Source organism: Camellia sinensis, chromosome 7, assembly GCF_055761805.1.
Source record: "Camellia sinensis isolate YWXY chromosome 7, ASM5576180v1, whole genome shotgun sequence".
In the NCBI taxonomy this organism is placed as follows: domain Eukaryota; kingdom Viridiplantae; phylum Streptophyta; class Magnoliopsida; order Ericales; family Theaceae; genus Camellia; species Camellia sinensis.
The window spans coordinates 35,247,485-35,268,231 of record NC_138967.1 but is presented as its reverse complement, the minus strand read 5'-3'; the positions used below and the strand labels follow the sequence as shown (position 1 = coordinate 35,268,231).

The window sequence follows — 20,747 nt, the reverse complement described above, 5'->3', positions numbered from 1 at the left end:
CTTATCCAACAAGCTTGAGACTTGGATTTCTATAAGAGGGGAGGTCCCTCTCCCTTTCCAGAGGTTCAGAAATTTAGAGATACAAAACATCTCCCTTTCTCTCTACATTTGCACTTGTTTGTGCCTTAAAGTGGTTTTTCTTCACACTTTTGCACTAAAACACCTAGTGAAACACCTCCACTCTTGAGTTGAGGTTCTTGGAGGTTGCATTTGAGTGGTTTTAGCTTGGTTTTTGCCTCTGAACTTGCTGTTATTATTGTGCTTCAAGGGTGAGTCCCATATCTTTTTTTAAGCTTTGTTTTTGCTTAAGTATTTAGCCACTTTTGCATGCTACTTTTGGCTTAACTTTCAACTACAAAAAGCTTCATTTTTAAGTATTAAAAATGGTTGTTTGAGGCTTGGTTTGAGTTAGGGGTGGTCTACCCCCTTTGGTGGCTTGTTATGCTTTGTTTTGTGCCACCTCTTTGGGCCTTTGAGATCACCTTCTCTTGGCCTTTTAACCACTGAATTCCAGAGAAATTTCAGTGGTGGAAAGTGTGTTTTGAGGCCTCAAATAGGAGGGGGTTGTCCCCCCTCCTCTTCTCTTGTTTGCTTGTGTTGGTGGCTCACCAAAAGAGCATGTATTTCTATCTTCTTGAGGCTTTGTTTGAGCACTTTTTGTGATTTTTCAGACCTTCCATGACTCTATTTTTGGCTGTCTTGGTCACCTCTTGCATGCTTCTTGTACTTGTAGTATAATCCTACTTGTAGCTTTGCAAAGTAGCATATCTTTCTAGCATATTTTGGCTCTATCTTAGCATGTTTTTGTGACTTTTCTAACATGTTATAACTCTATTTTGGGTTGGTTTGATCACTTGTTGCATGCTTCATGTACTTGTAGTGTAATCCTCCCTATAGCCTTAACATGCATCATGCTTTGGACCATCATTTTAGCATGCTTTTGGCTCCACTCTAGGAAGCTTTTACTCATGTTTTTCCATACTTAAGCTCTGTTTTAAGTTGTTTTGGTCATGCATGCCTTGCTTTGTATAGTCATAGTGCAATCTTGCTCACTAGCTTTGAGTTTCATAGTCTCTAGCATGGCTTACTTGAGTTGTTTGCATGCTTTGGCCTCTTTTCTACCATGATTTCAGTGTATGAAGTGTGGTCATACTCTCTCATGTTTCACTCTTTCAATGCTTTTGGAGAGTTATGATTTATGCCTTAAACATGAGCCAATATGTATGTTATCTTGCCTAAGCTTTTGGGCCATTTCAATGTGTTTTGGGTCTTATTTTGCCATGATATGACTTTGTTTTTGGTTGGTTGGAGCATCTCTCATTTGCTTCTTACATGTGTAGTGTAATCATCCTCATTAGCCTTGCATGCTCCATGCTTCACACCTTAATTCTAGCATGTGTTAGCCATGTTCAAGCATGTTTTTGGCCTTGTTTTGACCTGCCTTGGGACTCTTTTGAGTCACCTTGGCCCTTTGGATCTTGCTTGATATGGCTATGGTGCAAGAACCTTTTGCTAGCCTTAAGCTTTGAGCCTCCTAGCATGCCTCATTTGTCATATGTGCATGTTTTGGCATCATTTGGAATGATATTTCAGAGCATATAGTGTTGTCACACTTCCATGTTTTTCACTCTTTAAGTGCTCTTAAGAGTTGCACCTTTATGCCTTATTCATAGGCCAATGCATAAGTATGCATTTTATTGCTTTCCATGCTAACATTTTAGAGCATTTTGGCCATTATTTTGGCATGCATGAGGACTGTTTAGGGGTGGTTTAGTCCATTAAGCATTGTATTGCATGCCTCTTGTATGATACACTTCACTTACCTTGATGCCTTAGCTCCTAAACATGCCATGCATGCATTGTTCATATGTTAGAACCTTGTACATGCCATATTAGCATTGATAGGTAGGCATGTTATTTGCATGTGTGTTGCATTGCATCGTGTTTGGGTCGGACGTTAATCCAAACACGAGGAACAAGGGACGTTTCATATTCAAAGTGATGAAACGTGCCTCATTCCTTAGGTCACCGACACCTTTGATCATGTATGATAAGGTGGAGGTTCATCGAGTCCTATGTGTTATTTGTGCATTCATCAACATTGTGCAAGCTTGACTCTTTGGCCATCATGCATTGAGATGCGTGATTAATGGCTCGAGAGCCAAGCACTATACTCCTTTGAGCTTGAGACATGATATGGAGTGTGGATGCACACACATTTCCTTATAAATACACTACCATGCCTCTGTTTGTGCTCTGCTGCAGCTAAAGGAGAAATTGCAGGAAGCAGTGGCTGATCGGCCATCAAATCTGCCGACCGACCACCAAGTCTGCTGATCGGCTATCAGAAGTGGCCAATGGCCACCATCTCTAGCCGACCATCCCTCAGCATGTTCCTGAGATGGGTCAGAATCAACCTGGAAATTGGCACAATTTTCAGAAGTCCAATAGAGTGCAAATAGAGGCATCATGAGGCACAGTAGTGGATTTCCGGGAGGAAGCCAACCGAGCATGCATGTCCCTCATCCTTTAGGCCATTTAATCGCTTTTGTTAACTTAGAACAAGTTAGCTATTTTATTCATGCAAGTATTGTAATAATTAGTAATTGATTTGCTAGTTATTCGATTTGGTTGTGTAATAATTAGTCTAATTAGATTATTAGATTAGTTAAGTAACTTAGCTTAGAATAGCTTAGCTTTCATTTGGACCCTCCGTCTAGAGGGCGAAATATTGTAATAAGTGTGCGTGTGTGTGATGCATGTCGTCCAACCCCATTTCTTTCTCCTTTTTACTTATCAACTTTCGATGGTTAGTTTAGGGCATATTTCGATTAGCATACTTATGCTTGCATGCGTGCATCATTCATTTGTCTTGCATGCACCGGGCTCGGCATATCATTCAAACTGCATTAAATTTCAATACCTATTTGAATACATGTATCAAAGTGTTGCATTCATATGTCATCTTAGAATAGATGAGCCTATTTAGTTGCATTTTGCATGTGTTGCATTCGGTATTCATAACATAGCTAGGATCATGAATGATTACTAACTAGCTTCTGTTTTGGCTCGGAGTACACTGTGAGTGTTTATGCTTTAGCATCCTTGCATGTGTGTAAGTGACTGCCATGATAGCATGCTTGCCATGAGACTAACTGCTTAAGTGTTTAACTGCATGAATACCTGTGGATGAAGGCTTTATTAGTAAAATTAGAACAATTCATCAAAATGCGAGCTTTTTTAAGCCCACTTGAAATAGCAAATCATCATTTTTTTTTTAAGCCCACCTGAGGGTGGCAAATCCGCGACTTAGCCTACTTGCGAGTAGCAACTCCAAACCATTTTCAGAAACAAACATGAGATGTATTGTTCCAAATTGAGTGATTTAGTCTATACGTGTATGCTGTGCGCATCACATAGTAATTCTAGATTGATAACCGGAATAAGAACACGTGTGTTTATGAAAATAACATATCATGTTAGTAGAGGCCGATCTTTGATCGGCCAAGCGGGGGTGCTCATTTCATGACCTTTCCCCTTCGTACCCAAGTTCCCGAGCCGAGGCAACTTTGGTGATAACGGACACGTGGCCTTTGGCACGAGTGAGGGTTTCCTAAATTTCCCAAAAACAAAACATTTAGGTGGTGACTCTGAAATCTGGCAAAACAGTCTATGTTTGGCACTTTTGATTCAAAATTGATTTTTCAAAACCAATTGTCGGATTTGGACTCTTTGGTGATTTATCAGTCTTACATTGCACTTTGTGAGATTAGATTCAGAACCGTGACAGGAGTCTGAACTGTAGTAGCTAAGAACTACAATTCGAGCCCTCGTGCGCGGAGCGGAGTTCGGGCAGTCTACAATTTGCTTTGCAGCAATTGGCTCTAAGGACGCATGAAAGCGTCGAAGTTGCAATGCCACTGCTGCACCTTGCTTATGAGCCAGTGGACAGGGCATTGGCCAGGTTACAGAGTTCACCGTTCATACCAGCAATAGAGAGCGTGCCTTTTCTTGTAGGCTTTAGCCAGCAGACAGGGCATTGACCAGGTTATAGAGTTCACCGTTCATACCAGCAATAGAGAGCGTGCCTTTTCTTATAGGCTTTAGCAAGCCCAAGTTCACGTTCTACGACGAGAAGTTGGATCCTTACATGTATCTTAACCACTTTCGACAAGTCATGGCTATCCACAGAAGAGACGATGATGTGCATCTTGTTTCTGTCAAGCCTTGAGGATTTGGGTTTGACGTGGTTTGAGAATTTGCCAGAATGCAGCATTACCTTTTGGACTTAACTCACAGAAGATTTTGCTACCAAGTTCAAAACAAACACCCAAACGCCCGTGGAGGTAGACCAATTGCTCGCTATTGACATGGGCGAGAATAGAACGTTGAAGTCATACAATAATAGGTGCTGGGAGACATTCAACCAAATTAGCAAATGCCCTACTAACCTAGCTATTGCCCACTAAAAGCGCGGCTTGCTTATTGGGCACAGATTGAGGGACTTAATGACTATGACTCAACCTCTTTCGATAAAAGCTTTGATGGAAAGGGTGCATTAGCACATAAGGGTGGAGGAGGATGTCGCCCGCGCTAAGACAAGGTCCAGCACAACAAGGATGTCAGACAAGAAGGCCACAACTAAAGTTAATATAGCCGGCAAGAAATACAAACTGAGCTACAATACCACGGTGATCCTCCACAAAACAAATAGGAAAGCAAAAGGCAATCACAAATAGCCGACCGTGCCAAGACTGTGAAATACGACCAATCTGAAATTGTTTTATTTTCAAGTTTTTTAGCACTTGTAATTTTCTCTTCCTATTAGTTCGACATCAATGAAAGAAATAAAAATTTAAAAAAAAAAAGATTTTGTTATGTGATTATCATACTGGATAGAATTCCCTATGTAGGCTAACGGAGTAGGGGTAGAATGGCCTAACGGCAACTACTTTGGTCTGAACTTTGAAAAATCTTTGCGGAGTTGGTTAGCTCGGCAAAGTAGGTTGGCAAGTTTGACTAACAACTTTTTGCACTCTTTGACCGAGATAGTTATCTCGGCCAAAGAAGATTAGTAGGCTTGACCAACAACTTTTTTGCACTTTTTGACCGAGATGGTTATCTCGGCCAAAAAAGGTTGGTAGGTGTCACGACCCAAACCTGCCTCCCATGGGTTTAGTATCGTAACCGGCCAGTAATCATTGGATTACCAAAGGCCTCATGACAGATTAACATAAAGTTAAGGGCTGCAGAAACAAATATACAAAATATATACAGTCTATTGAGCCGTAAAGACGTACATGATACGCATCATTTAAAACTTTTATAAACTTATGCGTGATGTCAAAAGATATACCATTTACATATTACACTAAGGCGTATATGTCAAAAATCTCGCCCACAACTTAGCAAACAAACATAGTCTAAGATGATTACAAAAACAGCCACAAAACTTGACTTCATTCGAAACCTCCTTGGGAGGCACAATGGTTGGCTGACAAAACTGAAACATAGGCCGTCAACTCTAGGCCTGGTCATGTGTTTGCTCCCCTACATACATAATATAAATAGTGAGCGAATGCCCAGTAAATAATAATAGAGTAAAGACTTTTAATGAATGATGCCCATAACATATTTCAAGTCTCATAATAAGTCAGAATCATAATCAGATAACAGAACAGAATCATAATCTTGTCCATATTCAAATCATGTGTGGTGCATCCATTAGCACAAACATGTCTCTTGGGTCAAGCATATCAAGTTCCATAAGGGAACCTCCGGTACCGGGTAACATATCTCATACATTGGCTACGGTATTGTTTCCTCCGGACAAGGGCCTGGGCCACAGTATTAACCCCCGGGCTAGGGCTTCATGACCATAAGCCACAATATTATGTCCCCTGGACAAAGGCCTCTGCTAAGGATACCACAATTACGTTTCAAATAAAATTTGGACAATCATTCATTCATACAAAACATAGCATTTCAGAAACTTATCATCTCATATTATCAAAAAATAATTAAAGTTAAACATAACTTTACAAAGTTATTACTCACAGATAATTGGTAGCTCCAATTAGGTGGCAAAGTGGGCAATTCACTTATCCTGAGGTGCGTGACCTACATAACATGGCAGATTCAAACATTGAAACACACGCTTGATTGTACATAACTTATTTCGTTTGTTCTTAGTGTGTTTCTAGCCTTTAATCCTCACTATGGAGTCTTAATCATGGTTAAAGAATGCCTAGGATAGAATGAGGATGCAAAAAAATGCACTTGAAAATATTTTTCAAAACTTGCTGAAAACAGGGTCCACGCTCGAGCGAACAAGCAGAATGAGAAGATTCGCTCGAGCGTGACTTCCCTCGCTCGGGCGGACTGTAAACTTTGAAAAAAGTACTGGTTGGATGTTTTTCACGCTCGATGGACGCTTGATCCCCGCTCGAGCGTGAGGCTCAGACCCTTGCTCGAGCGTGACGCAAAACATATGAACTTCTGGATACATGCATTTCACGCTCGAGCAAGCTTCCAGTCGCTCAAGCGGAAGTGCACGCACTTAGAGTACTCGTTCAAGTGTGAACTCCTATGCTCGAGTGTGGATTCAAATTCTGAAATTTTCAAATTTGATCTCCAAGCTACAAACTCAAACCAAACACTCCAAAACTCATCCTCTTGGGCCAAAATTCTAGAAAACACTTAGAGACTCACAAAACATCATGCTTTAAAGATTATTTCATGAAATCAAGGCCCCAAAAGATGGCAATTGGTCACAAATCCAACTTAAACTTCATGAATGCTCTAAAACATGACATGCATGTATTTCCTTAACTCAATCACCCCCAAAACATGATCAATTTAGAAAAATTGGTGGAAAGCATTGTGAGTCCTCAAAAGATGATTGAAATGAACACATGCATGAAATAATTCTTTGAAATCATGCTCAATTTGTGAAGAAATGCACATGCATACATGGTATGGCTCAATTCTACTCAATTCTAGTGCAATTCTTTCATGAATTCCCTAATTCACTTGAAGTCTTGTGGAGTCTAACTCAATTACACAATTAAGGGTTTGATTTCTTACCTAGAGACTTGAATTCACAAGAGATGAAGTTAAAACTCCTAAACCTTCCTCAAATGGCAACAATTCCTAGTAATCCCTTGATTTGAGCCCAAATTTTCTTCTCTCTCTCTCTCTCTCTTTCTCTCTCTCTCTCTCTCTCTCCTGTTTGGTGCTAGAAGATGGAAGCTGATAGTGTCAAAAACATGCATATAAGAATAGAAGTGGTCTTGCATAAGTCCACTTAGTGGCAATCAAGTAATTAGCTTAAACTAAATTAAGTAGCATTATTTATTCTAATTTAGTCGTTCCAAATCGAATTTTGTTTAAACTCACCATAAAATTCTATAATTCCTAATTAACATATAAATCAAGTCAATTTCTGAATCGGATGCCGATAAGACCTTCAATTCACAAAATAAAGCACAAACACAAACAGATCTTCCTACGACGACAGATATAGACACAAATAATGCAACACACACACATGCAATTTAATTCAGAATTTCATCTTAATTACTTATTAAGCATAATTAATCATAGGTTAGTGCTAATCACGAGTCGGGGTTGTTACAGTAGGTGCGACCAACTTTTTGCACTCTTTGACTGAGATGGTTATCTCGACCGAAGAAAGTTGGTAGGTGTGACCAACTTTTTGCACTCTTTGACCGAGATGGTTATCTCGGCCAAAGAAGGTTGGCAAGTTTGACCAACAACTTTTTGCACTCTTTGACCAAGATGGTTATCTAGGCCAAAGCAGGTTGACAGATTTGACTAACAACTTTTTGCACTCTTTGACTGACATGGTTATCTCAGCCGAAGAAGGTTGACAAGTGTAACCAACTTTTTGGAATCTTTGATCGAGATGGTTATCTTGGCCGAAGAAGGTTGGCAAAGTGTAACCAACTTTTCACACTCTTTGACCGAGATGGTTATCTCGGCTGAAGAAAGTTGGTAGGTGTGACCAATTTTTTGCACTCTTTGACTGAAATGGTTATCTCAGCTAAAAAAGGTTAGCAAGTGTGACCAACTTTTAGCACTTTTTGACTGATATGGTTATCTCGGCCAAAGAAGGTTGGCAGGTGTGACTAACTTTTTTAAATCTTTGCCGAGCTAAAGTAGGTTGGCAGGTTTGACCAACTTTGAAAAATCTTTGCTGAACTGGTTAGCTCGACAAAGTAATATTGACAAGATTGTCCAACTATAAGAAATCTATGATTGAGCAGTTTTTGTGAGCCTGGTTGGATAGAGCAAAATAGCTTGGCTAGACAGAGTAATCCCAATCATGCACTATAGATGGAATTAAGGGGCAATTGAGAGGGTAATTTGTGTAGCCAAATTGGGTCGAGCTAGGTTGGAGTAGTGATCAAAGATGTTTGACCAAACTAGTAAATGCCCATATTTCTGGACCTAGCTACGAGGCCTAGCATAAGACCTAGCTATAGGATCTAGCTATGGGATCCAGCTCAAGGACCTAGCTACGAGACCTGGTTACTTCCTAGTGGTAGTTAACTGTCACAACCCAAACCTGCCCCTAAAAGTTTGGACATGACTGGCCTCACTCGAGGCCTAGACTTAGTTATTTTGAATGTCATTCAAACTTGGGGCCTATACGGAAGAGAAAATAATAAAAGAACAAACATTCACTGAGCCGTGTCTAAATGCCAGGATCATGTAACATTACTATACATGCGTAACATTCCATGTCACACCCAATAGATCCATTTGAAAGTTAAGCATTAACAATAACTACATACATATCCTTTGTTTCCAAAATTAATAGCACATGCTATCATATGAATTTCCAAAACATAACAAAAGAGTCATTTTGGGTGACTCAGCAAAACAGGTTCAGTTACAGGCTCTTGGGCTGACCTACGGTTAACCCGCAAGCTGGTTACCTACAAAACATCTAGGAAAGTAAAGTGAGCAAGGCTCAATGAATGACAGGAGTACAAATAAACTAAAAGTACAACCATGAGTTAACATTACATATTCACAATTCATAATCTTATTTATTTCTTTTCCATTTCTGAACGGCCTCGGGCCCATATTAAACAGAACAGCCTCGGGCCCAACGGATTACAGAACGGCCTCAAGTCCAACAGAATACAGAACGGCCTCAGGCCCAACAGATATACAGAACGGCTTCTGGCCCAACAGAATACAGAACGACCTCGGGTCCATATTTCATATCAAGGTTTAACGCATATCAAACATATCGTTTATGACATAAGGCACTCACAAGAGTTTCCAAGATTCTCAACACTATATCAACACAAAATGTGAATAAAGCATGGTAAAACGCTATTATCATTCACTGTGATGCGGGTGAACGGTAGTTCCTTCCTGCGAATGCCCTTAAATTGTATTATCCCTAGCAAGATTCCAAATCTCTAAGTTTTTCTCTTGTTCTCTTCCTTTCCTCTTCTTTCTCTTTCTCTTAGGGCCCTCCAAGATTCTCACTCAGTAAAAGTTAGAGATGAGTTAAACAAAGGGACTTATATAACATACACTTTGGGTCTTTGGTTGGTAACCTTGCCAAACAGGCCTTAGCGAATCAGATAAAAATAAAGCTTCAATTAAACTTCCCACGTAGCTATAAAAATTCCCATTAGCATATTCACATACTCAATTTCAATTTATTGCGTCTCTACGGCTTTAAATTTCCAATTTAATATTTTAATTTTAACAGATGTGTACTAATGATCAATAGATAGGAGATCATGATCAAATAATTTATACATGTTGTAGACACCCCATTTTTGACCGACCTTAAGACTCAGACACCACCAGTTGAGCACTCGGTGATATTGCATATTGTGTTTGCTCAGAAGTTCCAGAGTCTCGGCTGCGAGCCTTGCCTCCGGACTTCCGGACTCTTTCATGCTTTGCCTCGGTTTGCGAACCAGGCTCGGTTTTCTCTGTTTTCTCTTCGCGAAGGGAGGGAGAGGTCTCATAGATCATCTCTCAGTGGCCGTAGGCTACGTTTTGTGGTCGTAGGCCATTTTGTCCGTTTGGAGTCCGGTTTCCGGTTTTTCGGAGCCGTTCGCCGTGTGCCTCGGTTCGGGACCGCTTAACCACCTCCGTTTGCCCCGGTTTTTGGTATACATCTTATTTGCTCCCCTTTGAGGGACACTGTGGTCCGAGAGACCAACTTCGTGGTCGAACACCACTCCCGGTGCTTAACAGTCAATTTTCGGGGCCCTAGACTGCGCGTTTCGGCCCCCCGAACCTTCATTTTGCATCGGTTTGGGCTCATTTTTGGCAGGGATCTCTGTTTCATTATTAGGAAGGTCGTAAAAGGGTGGGAGGCCAGCAATTGTTCTGTCAGCCAACTTTATCCCTTCATCGCCCTCCGTCGCCCGTTTTTCCTCACTTCAGAGCCAATGTTGAACACCCTTGGACCATTTTCTTGCACCCAAAACCACATATTTGTGATGTACACACATGGGAGGCCACCAATATCATATGGTCGGCCACTAATGTTGATTGACCCTTTTGAACCCCTCCAAAAAGTGGGTTTTTCTCTCTCCTGGTTCACTTTCTCCAGTTTTTGACCACATGGTTGTGTTGTGCACACATGGGAGGCCACATATATCATATGGTCGGCCACTAATTCTCATTGACCTTTTTGACCCTTGGCCGGCCGGCCATGGGAGGTAGCCGGCCGGCCACCTGCAGCTTGGATAACTGGCCGGCCATGATCCTCAGGGTTGGTACATTATAAATATGTATTCATTTTCCCCGGATTTGGTATCCGGGAGGGGGTTGCCATTTTTTAGGGAAACTTGGTTTGTTTTCCCTCCATTTTTCCCCTCATTTTCCCCCTCTTTTTGCCTATATAACCAGCCTCCATCTCTGGTTTTAGAGGTTGGAAAAATTACCTTGAGCTTGCATATACATACCTCCCTCCATCTCTCTCTTTAACCCTAAAAAACAACTAAGTTCTACCCCTTTTTCTTCATCACCACCTAGCACCACACTACCACTTCCATTCCAGCAGCTTGGAGGTCTTCTCAGAGGCTAGGAGGCAGCTTTTCTTTGTCCAAGAGGTAGCAAAGGATTGGTCTTCAAGGGTGAGTTGATTTCTCCCTCTTTCTAGCTCATTTTTGCAAGTTTTCTTAGCCCCTTTTGCTTGCTGTTTTGAGCTCCGACCATAACTGGAAATATCATTTTTTTGAGCTCATTTTTCTGTTTCATTAAGGGTCTTACCCTGTTTGGGACCCCCATCTTGCACTTGCTTCATTACCCCTTTGTATGCCATAATCTTGCATAGTATTTTTGGCCTATGTATGATCTGTTTTGGAGCATGATGTAAACTGTAGATAGGCTTATTTTGAGCCCTTCTTCAACATTGAAGAAGGGCTCATCACTGTTTGGGACCTCCATGTGCCACTTGTCATTATACCCCTCTTTGGTCCCCATTTTTTGCACGATTTATTAGCCTATTGTGTCTCTGTTTTTGGACTTTGTTCCGAACTGAAAATGGCCCTATTTTGACCCCCTCTTCATGTTTCATTAAGGGTCTATGGCTGTTTGAGACACCCTTTGTATACTTTATGTTGTAGCTCTTTTTTGGCCTTAATCTTGCATAGTATTTTGAGCATACTTTTACACTGTTTTGGGCTTGGCCATCAACTGTAAAACATCATATTTTTGGCCCCTCTTAAATATTGTAGAAGGCCCCTTCTCTGTTTGGGGCCAGAATTTGTGAGTTGCTTCATTACCCCTCTCTTGGCCCCATTTTTGTATGCTAATCTAGCCTCATTTGTGTTCCATTTTTGGCCATGCTTTAAACTGTAAACATGCTTGTTTCGGGGCTGCCTAGCTTCTGTCTTCATACTTCATGTTCAAATTATGCATGCATTGCATAGCTATAGGCCATTTCATGCGCCAAAATTCATGTTTCGGGACTCGTTCCATGCATCGGGTATCATTTTGCCATGATTCGGGGCTGTTTTGCATCTCATTTTGCCTCTGAAAATTGCATGATCATATGCCATATTCCATGTTTTGCCATGTCTTGTTAGAGTGGCATTCCGTGCCGTAGGTTCGGTCCTCGGTTTGCGTGCACGCGTGCATGCACTTCGAGTTGTCTCATTTTCATCTTATGGCCTCTTATGCGAGTGTGGCTGAGGTCCACTTGTATTAGTGTAAGTCCATTCATGCATTGTATATGCCATTTTATTTCATAGCATTGCGTATGCTAGGTTGTATGTTAGAGCATTGTATATGCCATGTTACCTCGTGCATCGTATATGCCATTTCATAGCATTGTATATGCTAGGTTGTATCTTAGTTGCATTTCATGCATATCATGCATATTGCATCGTGCTCGGGGTAGTAGTTAGCCCGAGCATGGGAAACGAGGTACGTTTCGCACTCCGAGTGACGGAACGTGTCTCAATTCCAAGTCACCGACACTCCGGATTATCCATGATGGAGTTAGGTTTTCGTTGTATTTTCATATGCATTCATTTCATATTGAGTTGTGCAATTCGACTCCTCGGCCATCATGCATCGATATGCGTGATTGGTGGCACGAGGATCGAGACATGCATACATTTGTGAAAATACATTGCCATGCCCCTTTCCTGCTCTCTGTTGCAGCAAAATGAAGAATCAGCAACTTTTCAGAGCTTGGCACGCATTTCAAGAATAGGTGCAAACAGAGGCTAATTGGGGCATCGTCATGGATTTTCGCACAAAGGCAACCCGAACATACATCCTTCATCAGAGTCAAGGCAGTCCCTGGCTTGCATGCCAGTTTATAGCTTTCTTAGTTAATTTGATAATTAATTAGGATTTTTGTAATTATTTGGACTGTAATTATTTGGGACTGTATATTATTTATTCGGACCCTTTGCGCGAGGGCACAACTGTAATAAGTGTGCGTGTGTGTGTTGTATGTCTTCCAACCCCACGTCTTTCTCCCTTTTATTTACCCGCTTATGATGGTTAGATTAGGGCATATTTCAATTAGCATACAGTATGACAACATGTTTGCATCATTCATCTGTTTTGCATGCACCGGGTTCGGCGCATCATACTAACTGCATTTGTATTTCAATTTCAAAGTTGAATACTTGTTAGCTGTAGCATTTCATATGCCATGTTTAGAATAGCCGAGCCTGCTATAGTTGCATTTTTTCATGTGTTGCATTAGGCACTTCTGTATAATTAGGATCATGCATAGATTTCTAATTAGCTTCTTTTTTTGCTTGGAGTACTCGGTGAGTTTTATGCTTTAGCATCCTTGCATGCGTGTGAGTGACTGCCATGAATAGCATGCTTACCATGAGGCTAATTGCTTATGTGATATATCTGCCTGAATGCCTGTGGGTGAAGGTTGGGTTATCTGGATTGGAACAAATCATTGACTGTGAGTTTTAAGCCCACTAGATAGTGGCAAAACCATCTTTTCTAAGCCCACCCGAGGGTGGCAAAATCTGCATTTTAAGCCTACTTGCGAGTAGCAAACCACCTTTCAAAAACAAACTTGAAATGTTTTGTTCCAATTCAGGCGACCCAGTCTATACTTGTATGCTGTACGCATCACATAGTAAACCTAGGCTAATAACCAGAATAAGAACACACAATGTTTTCAAAAATAGATATCATGGTTAGTAGAGGCCAATCTTTGATCGGGCGAGCGGGGGTGCTCACGAAGTGACCTTCCCCAATCGTACCCAAGTTCCCGAGCCGAGGCAACTTTGGTGATGACGGACACGTGGCCTTAGGCAAATGAGTCAGGGTTTCCTAAATTTCCCAAAAATAAAACATTTAGGTGGCGACTCTGTATCTGGCAAAGTAGTCCATGTTTGGCACTTCTTTCAAAATTTGTTTTCTCAAAACGATTTGCCGGATTTGGACTCTTTGGTTCAGATTTAGAACCGTGACGATTTAAGAGTCCTGAGCTGTAATGACCCCAATATCGAACGGAACGGGAGCTCCACCCTCCCGGGGCGTTCGGGGGACGTCTACACATGTAAGCATAACTTTGCATGGAATTTCACATTAGGCATGTAATTTCTCGTAGGACTAGGGATATAAAGCATATAGGAGAGTCGAATTATTACATCAACGCTATGGCCGAGCTATCAAGCAAGGTAGTCAAACAGAGATGAGAACCGAGCTAGGAGGAGAGTCGAGCTAAGAGGAGAGCCATGCAATGTCAGTTTTCACGGCGTTGCGTGTTGCTTGGCTAAGCCATTGGCAAACAGAAGTAGAGGTAATTCGGTTCCATGGTAGAAAGTCGAGCAAAGACTTGTGCCATCTCACTTGACTTGTAGTGATGAGGGTGTTAAAGGATAATCATTATCTTTTGGAAATGTGATTCTTAGGAGAACTCTACATTGGAGAGTTTGTCCTATTAGGATTATGCTATATGGAATCTACAAAAGCTTAAACCAAATCCTAATCTCAGTTATTGTAATTCTTACTCTCCAATGCACAGAGTTTTTTTTGTCTATTGTCTATTTGTTGACTTAAGTATCGAAAGAATTTTTGGCACACACTCGCTAGCTAGCTCACGTTTGTGTTTTCAGGTGATTAGACGACGACGTTTGGAGGAGGGCTAACTTGATCAACAAGATTATACGAGACATATTATTTCATGCTCGTACATATATATATATATATCATTAATTTTTTATCATTATAATATAAAAGTGAATAAATTATCAAATCAAAACAAATTACTTCTTGTTATTCACTACAAAAAATTTGCTTTTTTACGATGGTAAAATACTGTCGCCAATACCCAAAAAGCCGTCTCAAAAGCTTTTTTGCGACGGTAAATAGCTTTTAGCGACGGTAATAGGGGGGTCGCAAAAAAAGGGGTAGCTAAAGGTCTTTAGCGACGGTAAGACGCCGTCGCAAAATATTGGCGCTGGCAAAAATGCCTTTTAGCGACGGCAAAATATTGTCGCAATTAATGTGTAAAAATTTGAAGTTTTTGAGACGGCACTAAAATACCGTCGCTAATATGGTTATTTGCGACGGTAAAATACCGTCGCAAAAGGGTTTATTTGAGACGGTAAAATACCGTCGCTAAAATGGTTATTTGTGACGGGTTTAATACCGTCGTTAATACTGTTATTTGCGACAGAAAAATGTACCGTCTCTAAAAATATTATTTGCGACGGTGAAAATACCGTCGCTAAAGGCCTTTTGTTAATATTGCCAATATCATTGGCGATGGCTACGCTACCGTCGCAAAAACCTGGTTCTAACAAAAATGCTGCAATAAAATTATTAAAAATATGCAAATTACCTGTATTAAATAAAAATAGCTAAAAAAAATCGATAATTATATAATAATATAAAAATTCCTGTATATAAATAAAATTTCATCCATAATTAAAATACTCTTCCATTCATAACAACATATCATCAAAATTATCCAACCACATAATTTTGCATAATACATACATAATGTTGTTCACAAATCTAAATAACGTAAATCAAAAATAAAAGTTTTCTTCATAATTCTTCCGTGGGTTAAAAAAACAAAAGTTCGTCGCAATCTTCACACGGCTGCATTCCACAAGAAGCAAACTGCTACTCAGGAAATATCTGAAATTAAAAAATAAAAATAATTAATGACAATATAATTATGTGTTAATATTTTAATTACAAAAAAATATAAAAAATTAATTACTATATAATTACAAAGATAGTTAAGTAAATAATTTTGGCTAGATAGAAATCCGACCGTAACTCCCAAACCGGAAACCCAATTCGAGTCTCGTCTTCTCCCACAAGTCTCTCGTGTCTAGGCGATCATGTGTGCCAAGTTTCATGCTAAACCGACCCCTTTTGGTGATTTTGGAGCGTCAACACCTCGAATTCAAATTTTTTAAGGAACTAGTTTGCCTAGACCGAAATACGGCTCTAACTCCCAAACCGGGAAACCGATTGGAGTCCCGTTTTCTCCCACAAGTCTCTCGTGCCTAGGCGGTCGTGTGTACCAAGTTTCGTGCCAATCCGACCCCATTTCGTGATTTTGGGGCGTCAACACCTCGAATTTAAGTTTCTTAAAGAACTAGTTTGCCTAAACCGAAATATGGCTCTAACTCCCAAACCGGGAACCCAATTCGATTCCCGTCTTCTCCCACAAGTCTCTCGTGCCTAGGCGGTCGTGTGTGCCAAGTTTTGTATCAATCCAATCCCGTTTGGTGATTTTGGGCCGTCAACACCTCGAATTCAAGTTTCTTAAAGAACTAATTTGCCTAAACCGAAATATGGCTCTAACTCCCAAACTAGGAACCCGATTGGAGCCCTGTCTTCTCCCACAAGTCTCTCGTGCCTAGGCGGTCGTGTGTGCCAAGTTTCGTGCCAATCCGACCCCGTTTGGTGATTTTGGGGCGTCAACACCTCGAATTTAAATTTCTTAAGGAACTAGTTTGCCTAAACCGAAATACGGCTCTAACTCCCAAACCGGGAACCCGATTGGAGTTCCGTCTTCTCCCACAAGTCTCTCGTGCCTAGGCGGTCGTGTGTGCCAAGTTCCGTGCTAAACCGACCCCTTTTGGTGATTTTGGGACGTTAACACTTCGAATTCAAGTTTCTTAAAGAACTAGTTTGCCTAGAGTGAAATCCGTCTCTAACTCCTAATCTGGGAACTCGATTGGAGTCCCATCTTCTCCCACAAGTCTCTCGTGCCTAGGCGGTCGTGTGTGCCAAGTTTCGTGCCAATCCGACCCCGTTGGGTGATTTTGGGGCGTCAACACCGCGAATTTAAGTTTCTTAAGGAACTAGTTTGCCTAAACCGAAATACGGCTCTAACTCCCAAACCGGGAACCCGATTGGAGTTCCGTCTTCTCCCACAAGTCTCTCGTGCCTAGGCGGTCGTGTGTGCCAAGTTCCGTGCTAAACCGACCCCTTTTGGTGATTTTGGGACGTTAACACTTCGAATTCAAGTTTCTTAAAGAACTAGTTTGCCTAGAGTGAAATCCATCTCTAACTCCTAATCCGGGAACCCGATTGGAGTCCCGTCTTCTCCCACAAGTCTCTCGTGCCTAGGCGGTCGTGTGTGCCAAGTTTCGTGCCAATCCGACCCCGTTTGGTGATTGTGAGGTGTCAACAACTAGAATTTAAGTTTCTTAAGGAACTAGTTTGCCTAAACTGAAATACGGCTCTAACTCCCAAACCGGGAACCCGATTGGAGTTCCGTTTTCTCCCACAAGTCTCTCGTGCCTAGGTGGTCATGTGTGCCAAGTTCTGTGCTAAACCGACCCCTTTTGGTGATTTTGGGGCATTAACACCTCGAATTCAAGTTTTTTAAAGAAATAGTTTGCCTAGAGTGAAATCCATCTTTAACTCCTAATCCGGGAACCCAATTTGAGTCCCGTCTTCTCTCACAACTCTATTAGCTTAGAATGTAAAGAATGCAAATATACATTTTAGCTTAGAATGTAAAGTTACATTTTATACCTGATCTTCTGGTGGTGGTGTATATGGATTCTCGTCTTCTGCAGATTCCCTAAATGCCCGGTGGCCACTCGATGCATCAGGAGCCTATGATAGTCAATGCATAATGTGTTAATCATATTTAAATTTTATACATAATGTTGTGTGACAATTTAACTATCAAAAAATTTAATTTATATCGAACCTGTCTGTTAGGATCCACACTTGCCCCCTGTGACACAAAGGCCATCATCTCAGCTCTCAGCTACTGTAAATGTGTAGAGAACTCTACTCTCATCTCCTCCCTCAGCTCCTCCCTCAACTCATCCCTTAGCTCCGCACGAACCTGCTGGGTGATCTGAACAATAGTCGATGGCTGGGGTGCTGACTGTGATGGCCCTGCACCATCTTTATACACTGCTCTCCGAGACACAGTTCTCCCATATGTGCGACAATATCCATGATTGTCATGACCTATCAACTCATGGAAAATGGCATTCCTAGCCTCCAAAGTCCGACAATCCTCAGGTAGCATAGAGAGTTGGCCATTAAACTCATCCTGTATTGAATAAGAAATACAAGTATATGCCAAATTAAGATGGTTAACACAAAAAATAAAAAATAAACTTTAAATACAATCAAAGGTGTTTGGAAACTACCAAGGTCTGGATAACCTCTGGGTCATCTGCTATACGTGTCATAAGCCAAACATTCATCTTATCAGTAGACTCCCCCTTATTGGTCATCTACATTTTTTTAGAAATATGAAAATTAGAATCCAAATAATTTGTAAATATACAATGTTTATTTATATACAAAAATAAAACAGTAAAATATAAACCTTGTGCCGTATCTGAGTGAAAGTAGTACGCCCTGTGGTATGAGCTATGCCGGGAGCTCGCCGATTTGTAGCGTTCCTAGTTGTAATTTTCTATAATAGGTTTAACAAATGTAAGTATATAAATATGATTTGTATGTTTACATATCATACATATAACTTATTTGTATACCTCAGCATCGGAAGTACGCCAATACTCCACAAGTTCTTCCCACTGGCTTGGCACAATGTGCAAAGGAATATCATCCTTCAGATTAGGATCTTCACTTCTAGACTTGAAATACTTACACTTAATCTTATTCTTGTGATCCTTCCATATGCTGTTACAGTTTTTCATGCAGATTGGCTTGTACTCCTCTGGACATATATTCAAATTGTCCTATAAAACACAATTTTAAGGTTTAAATAATAATAACACAATTTTGGAATTTAAATTTTTAGACAAAAATATACTTTTACCTTCACATCCTTCCAGATAGCATCAAGAATATCATCAGGCACAGTGTTCCAGTCAAGAAAAGTAAGAGGAACAATGTTACCATTTCGCACAATAATGCCAAGTTGAGTAGTTAACTTAGACACGTTATCCTCTATTGGACAGTAATTTTCATCAAATTGTATGTCCAATTTGGTACCGGTACCCCACTCCCTAATGCCCTTGGCACATCCTCTACCACGCCTACTCGAGGCTGATGAAGAACTAACATGACCCGTGAGATACAATAAGAATAAACAATATGAAATGATAATAAACAAATGCAAATTTAAATAATGTCAATACAAATCAATTTCTTATACCTGAGTGAGGCTGTGAAGAAGTCGAAGGATCTGAAAAATACAATGAAAATAAACAAGTTATATGTAATGAGAACAAATAAATATATATTTAAATAATTTTCATACAAATCAAAGCAAATTTATATACCTGCGGATGGCTCATAAGCCGATGACTCTAGTCGGGATGATAGCTGCTGCGGTGCCACTGATGGTGGACGCACCGATGGTAGGCCTAGAGGCTGAGAAGATGATAGCTGGTGTGGTGCCACTGATGGGGGTCAATGCGGTGGCACTAATGGCCCCTCTGATGGTGCTCGCTGTGATGCCTCCTCTAATGGTGGTGCCACTGATGGTGGACGTACCAATGGTAGGCGTGGTGGCTGAGTAGATGATAGCTGTTGTGGTGCCACTAATGGTGGTCGATGCGGTGGCACTAATGGTGCTCGCTGTGATGCCTCCTCTAATGGTGGCACTAATGGCCCTTCTGATGGTGGTCGATGTGATGCCTCCTCTGATGGTGGTGCCGCTGATGTCCTCTTACGCACCACATTGGACATCATGCGCCGGGGATGATCAGGTTTCCTCTTCCTTCCCATAATAATCTGCAAGCAATATAACATTAATTAGAAACATAGATAATGGTTTGTCATCAACTATAATATGACATTAATTGAACTAATACAATTACAAAGACAAAGTAAATTAAGAAACTGATGATTAACTACAACCTTGGCCTTAAGTGAATTACTGATGTTGATTAAATATCAACCTATTTGAACATCAACTGTTTCCCCTTCTGCGGCTTCCCTCACCCAACCAACTTCTTCATCACGAAGCATTATATTTTCTTCCAATTGTTGGCTCATATATGGCTCAATTTGTGGATCAGTCGAACTCATATCAAATAAACCTCTTTGAGACATCTTCACCGCCACTTGCCAGTCTGGTTGTAACGGGTCTGCAACATACCAAACTTGCTCTGCTTGGGATGCCAAGATGAAAGGTTCATTAGTAATTCGATCATCTCGATACAACAAATGATTGAAGTTGACTAAAGTGAAATTGAAGACATCTTGTATCTTCCTGTGAATGTTGTCAATCCAATCACACTTAAACAACACATGCTTCTTCTCATTGGAATATCGAATCTCAACAATATCTGTCAATTGTCCATAATAGTACACAGACCCCACATAAGGATTCTTGTCTTTCCGACTAGCATAACTTATGGTATCTGCCTTCAAAGCTACACCACAATTTTGTGTGGCTCGACGATCATCCATGGCCTTTACTCGATACCGAAACCCATTTATTATATACCCGTTGAACTTCCTTGCCAGGTTATGAGGACCATTTGCCAATATAGTAATCTCTTCAGAAAATGTGACATCACTAGTCCTTCGCAAAGTTTGAACCTATTTTAAATAATAAAAATTGTAAAATTTAAAATATTGTTCGACTTAGGTAAATAGAATCTGTAGATTTAAATACATACATGTTCCTTGAACCAAATGTAAAAAGTTTCAAAATGTTCACGTCGAAGCTGATGGTCGTCAACACGAGGCATTTTGACCTTAAGTTCTTCAAGGTGTTTGCTGTGTAAATTGAAATTTTATCAAAAAATAAAATTTGGTTCAAAATTCAATGAAACATA

The 20,747-nt window shown here is 40.6% G+C and overlaps 2 long non-coding RNA genes across 2 annotated transcripts; both read right to left on the bottom strand.

Moving 5' to 3' along the window:
* Positions 1-15,356: 15,356 nt before the first annotated feature.
* LOC145794629 (uncharacterized) lies at positions 15,357-18,207 on the bottom strand. Its single transcript, XR_014334555.1, has 3 exons — positions 17,684-18,207; positions 17,503-17,586; positions 15,357-15,642 (listed from the first exon to the last, which is right to left on the bottom strand). It is a non-coding gene; the product is annotated as an uncharacterized LOC145794629 (long non-coding RNA).
* A 905-nt stretch (positions 18,208-19,112) lies between these two features.
* On the bottom strand, positions 19,113-20,097 carry LOC114277754 (uncharacterized). Its single transcript, XR_014334554.1, has 3 exons — positions 19,822-20,097; positions 19,242-19,695; positions 19,113-19,144 (listed from the first exon to the last, which is right to left on the bottom strand). It is a non-coding gene; the product is annotated as an uncharacterized LOC114277754 (long non-coding RNA).
* Between the last annotated feature and the right edge of the window lie 650 nt (positions 20,098-20,747).